Below are 5,886 nucleotides of genomic sequence, written 5' to 3'. Positions count from 1 at the left end.
CAAATTAATTTTTTTGTTGGTTGTGTTTTTAATTTATTTTTTAGGTTTTGCTACAAATGGTAGCAGATACAGTACAAAAGGTAAGAGCATTTATTTAACGCCAAGTGAAAAAGCTTTGATTTTTGTGTACTATTTTTTCATTTCACAAACCAATAATTCCTTTATTCCCTTCATTTGAAATAATCATTGTTTACCTCATCCTTATATCCTTTTTTCCTGGCAAGAATGCTCTAAACCTCCACGTGGTTCTTGCCGGACAAATTAGTTACTGACTAATTTGACCAATTAGAGCAATCCTTAAATATAACATTGTTGATTGTTTTTTACAGCCGTAAAATTATGTCGCTTGTTGTAGTTTTCATGCAAATAAAGATTTTTTATTGGTGTTGTTTTTAATTTTTTTTTATGCTACAAACGGTAGCCAACGTGGAAGCGATATGAAGGTAGGTGTATTTTATTGCTGTGTGCTGTGTATTTATTTATTTCACAAACCAATAATTTCATAAAACTTAAATGCAATTAAAATCTTTAAATGCGATGTTGAAAAGTGATATTTTGAGTGACACATTTTAAATACAGTAACTATAAATAAAATAAAACACTCAAATTATTTATTGCCACGTAATAATTTTGTCTTTAATTTCAATGAATGAAAGTGGCTTGCTCAAAATTTAATGCAAATAAACATTTTTTTGGTTTCATTTTTATTATTATTTTTTTAATGCTACAAACGGTAGCCAACGTGGAAGCGATATGAAGGTAGGTGTATTTTATTGCTGTGTCGTATTTATTTATTTCACAAACCAATAATTTCATAAAACTTAAATGCAATTAAAATCTTAAAATGCGGTGTTGAAAAGTGATATTTTGAGTGACACATTTTAAATACAGTAACTATAAATAAAATAAAACACTCAAATAATTTATTGCCACGTAATTTTGCCTTTAATTTCAATGAATGAAAGTGGCTTGCTCAAAATTTAATGCAAATAAACATTTTTTTTTTTGGTTTCATTTTTATTATTTTTTTTTAATGCTACAAACGGTAGCCAACGTGGAAGCGATATACAGGTACGTCCATTTTATTGTTGTGTCGTATTTATTTATTTCACAAACCAATAATTTCATAAAACTTAAATGCAGTTAAAATCTTTAAATGCGGTGTTGAAAAGTGATATTTTGAGTGACACATTTTAAATACAGTAACTATAAATAAAATAAAACACTCAAATAATTTATTGCCACGTAATTTTGCCTTTAATTTCAATGAATGAAAGTGGCTTGCTCAAAATTTAATGCAAATAAACATTTTTTTTGGTTTCATTTTTATTATTTTTTTTAATGCTACAAACGGTAGCCAACGTGGAAGCGATATGAAGGTAGGTGTATTTTATTGCTGTGTCGTATTTATTTATTTCACAAACCAATAATTTCATAAAACTTAATTGCAGTTAAAATCTTTAAATGCGATGTTGAAAAGTGATATTTTGAGTGACACATTTTAAATACAGTAACTATAAATAAAATAAAACACTCAAATAATTTATTGCCACGTAATTTTGCCTTTAATTTCAATGAATGAAAGTGGCTTGCTCAAAATTTAATGCAAATAAACATTTTTTTTGGTTTCATTTCTATTATTATTTTTTTAATGCTACAAACGGTAGCCAACGTGGAAGCGATATACAGGTACGTCCATTTTATTGTTGTGTCGTATTTATTTATTTCACAAACCAATAATTTCATAAAACTTAATTGCAGTTAAAATCTTTAAATGCGGTGTTGAAAAGTGATATTTTGAGTGACACATTTTAAATACAGTAACTATAAATAAAATAAAACACTAAAATAATTTACTGCCACGTAATTTTGTCTTTAATTTCAATGAATGAAAGTGGCTTGCTCAAAATTTAATGCAAATAAACATTTTATTTTGGTTTCATTTTTATTATTATTTTTTTTAATGCTACAAACGGTAGCCAACGTGGAAGCGATATGACGTTAGGTGTATTTTATTGCTGTGTCGTATTTATTTATTTCACAAACCAATAATTTCATAAAACTTAATTGCAGTTAAAATCTTTAAATGCGATGTTGAAAAGTGATATTTTGAGTGACACATTTTAAATACAGTAACTATAAATAAAATAAAACACTCAAATAATTTATTGCCACGTAATTTTGCCTTTAATTTCAATGAATGAAAGTGGCTTGCTCAAAATTTAATGCAAATAAACATTTTTTTTGGTTTCATTTTTATTATTATTTTTTTAATGCTACAAACGGTAGCCAACGTGGAAGCGATATACAGGTACGTCCATTTTATTGTTGTGTCGTATTTATTTATTTCACAAACCAATAATTTCATAAAACTTAATTGCAGTTAAAATCTTTAAATGCGGTGTTGAAAAGTGATATTTTGAGTGACACATTTTAAATACAGTAACTATAAATAAAATAAAACACTCAAATAATTTATTGCCACGTAATTTTGCCTTTAATTTCAATGAATGAAAGTGGCTTGCTCAAAATTTAATGCAAATAAACATTTTTTTTGGTTTCATTTTTATTATTATTTTTTTAATGCTACAAACGGTAGCCAACGTGGAAGCGATATACAGGTACGTCCATTTTATTGTTGTGTCGTATTTATTTATTTCACAAACCAATAATTTCATAAAACTTAAATGCAATTAAAATCTTTAAATGCGGTATTGAAAAGTGATATTTTGAGTGACACATTTTAAATACAGTAACTATAAATAAAATAAAACACTCAAATAATTTATTGCCACGTAATTTTGCCTTTAATTTCAATGAATGAAAGTGGCTTGCTCAAAATTTAATGCAAATAAACATTTTTTTTTTGGTTTCATTTTTATTATTTTTTTTTAATGCTACAAACGGTAGCCAACGTGGAAGCGATATGAAGGTAGGTGTATTTTATTGCTGTGTCGTATTTATTTATTTCACAAACCAATAATTTCATAAAACTTAAATGCAATTAAAATCTTAAAATGCGGTGTTGAAAAGTGATATTTTGAGTGACACATTTTAAATACAGTAACTATAAATAAAATAAAACACTCAAATAATTTATTGCCACGTAATTTTGCCTTTAATTTCAATGAATGAAAGTGGCTTGCTCAAAATTTAATGCAAATAAACATTTTTTTTGGTTTCATTTTTATTATTTTTTTTTAATGCTACAAACGGTAGCCAACGTGGAAGCGATATGAAGGTAGGTGTATTTTATTGCTGTGTCGTATTTATTTATTTCACAAACCAATAATTTCATAAAACTTAAATGCAATTAAAATCTTTAAATGCGGTGTTGAAAAGTGATATTTTGAGTGACACATTTTAAATACAGTAATTATAAATAAAATAAAACACTCAAATTATTTATTGCCACGTAATAATTTTGTCTTTAATTTCAATGAATGAAAGTGGCTTGCTCAAAATTTAATGCAAATAAACATTTTTTTTGGTTTCATTTTTATTATTATTTTTTTAATGCTACAAACGGTAGCCAACGTGGAAGCGATATGAAGGTAGGTGTATTTTATTGCTGTGTCGTATTTATTTATTTCACAAACCAATAATTTCATAAAACTTAAATGCAATTAAAATCTTAAAATGCGGTGTTGAAAAGTGATATTTTGAGTGACACATTTTAAATACAGTAACTATAAATAAAATAAAACACTCAAATAATTTATTGCCACGTAATTTTGCCTTTAATTTCAATGAATGAAAGTGGCTTGCTCAAAATTTAATGCAAATAAACATTTTTTTTTTTTGGTTTCATTTTTATTATTTTTTTTTAATGCTACAAACGGTAGCCAACGTGGAAGCGATATGAAGGTAGGTGTATTTTATTGCTGTGTCGTATTTATTTATTTCACAAACCAATAATTTCATAAAACTTAAATGCAATTAAAATCTTAAAATGCGGTGTTGAAAAGTGATATTTTGAGTGACACATTTTAAATACAGTAACTATAAATAAAATAAAACACTCAAATAATTTATTGCCACGTAATTTTGCCTTTAATTTCAATGAATGAAAGTGGCTTGCTCAAAATTTAATGCAAATAAACATTTTTTTTGGTTTCATTTTTATTATTTTTTTTTAATGCTACAAACGGTAGCCAACGTGGAAGCGATATGAAGGTAGGTGTATTTTATTGCTGTGTCGTATTTATTTATTTCACAAACCAATAATTTCATAAAACTTAAATGCAATTAAAATCTTTAAATGCGGTGTTGAAAAGTGATATTTTGAGTGACACATTTTAAATACAGTAATTATAAATAAAATAAAACACTCAAATTATTTATTGCCACGTAATAATTTTGTCTTTAATTTCAATGAATGAAAGTGGCTTGCTCAAAATTTAATGCAAATAAACATTTTTTTTGGTTTCATTTTTATTATTATTTTTTTAATGCTACAAACGGTAGCCAACGTGGAAGCGATATGAAGGTAGGTGTATTTTATTGCTGTGTCGTATTTATTTATTTCACAAACCAATAATTTCATAAAACTTAAATGCAATTAAAATCTTAAAATGCGGTGTTGAAAAGTGATATTTTGAGTGACACATTTTAAATACAGTAACTATAAATAAAATAAAACACTCAAATAATTTATTGCCACGTAATTTTGCCTTTAATTTCAATGAATGAAAGTGGCTTGCTCAAAATTTAATGCAAATAAACATTTTTTTTTTTTGGTTTCATTTTTATTATTTTTTTTTAATGCTACAAACGGTAGCCAACGTGGAAGCGATATACAGGTACGTCCATTTTATTGTTGTGTCGTATTTATTTATTTCACAAACCAATGATTTCATAAAACTTAAATGCAGTTAAAATCTTTAAATGCGGTGTTGAAAAGTGATATTTTGAGTGACACATTTTAAATACAGTAACTATAAATAAAATAAAACACTCAAATAATTTATTGCCACGTAATTTTGCCTTTAATTTCAATGAATGAAAGTGGCTTGCTCAAAATTTAATGCAAATAAACATTTTTTTTGGTTTCATTTTTATTATTTTTTTTAATGCTACAAACGGTAGCCAACGTGGAAGCGATATACAGGTACGTCCATTTTATTGTTGTGTCGTATTTATTTATTTCACAAACCAATGATTTCATAAAACTTAAATGCAGTTAAAATCTTTAAATGCGGTGTTGAAAAGTGATATTTTGAGTGACACATTTTAAATACAGTAACTATAAATAAAATAAAACACTCAAATAATTTATTGCCACGTAATTTTGCCTTTAATTTCAATGAATGAAAGTGGCTTGCTCAAAATTTAATGCAAATAAACATTTTTTTTGGTTTCATTTTTATTATTTTTTTTAATGCTACAAACGGTAGCCAACGTGGAAGCGATATGAAGGTAGGTGTATTTTATTGCTGTGTCGTATTTATTTATTTCACAAACCAATAATTTCATAAAACTTAAATGCAATTAAAATCTTTAAATGCGGTGTTGAAAAGTGATATTTTGAGTGACACATTTTAAATACAGTAATTATAAATAAAATAAAACACTCAAATTATTTATTGCCACGTAATAATTTTGTCTTTAATTTCAATGAATGAAAGTGGCTTGCTCAAAATTTAATGCAAATAAACATATTTTTGGTTTCATTTTTATTATTATTTTTTTAATGCTACAAACGGTAGCCAACGTGGAAGCGATATGAAGGTAGGTGTATTTTATTGCTGTGTCGTATTTATTTATTTCACAAACCAATAATTTCATAAAACTTAAATGCAATTAAAATCTTTAAATGCGGTGTTGAAAAGTGATATTTTGAGTGACACATTTTAAATACAGTAATTATAAATAAAATAAAACACT

This window comes from Tribolium castaneum, chromosome 4 (assembly GCF_031307605.1).
Source record: "Tribolium castaneum strain GA2 chromosome 4, icTriCast1.1, whole genome shotgun sequence".
Classification (NCBI taxonomy): Eukaryota; Metazoa; Arthropoda; class Insecta; order Coleoptera; family Tenebrionidae; genus Tribolium; species Tribolium castaneum.
This window is presented reverse-complemented; position numbering follows the sequence as displayed.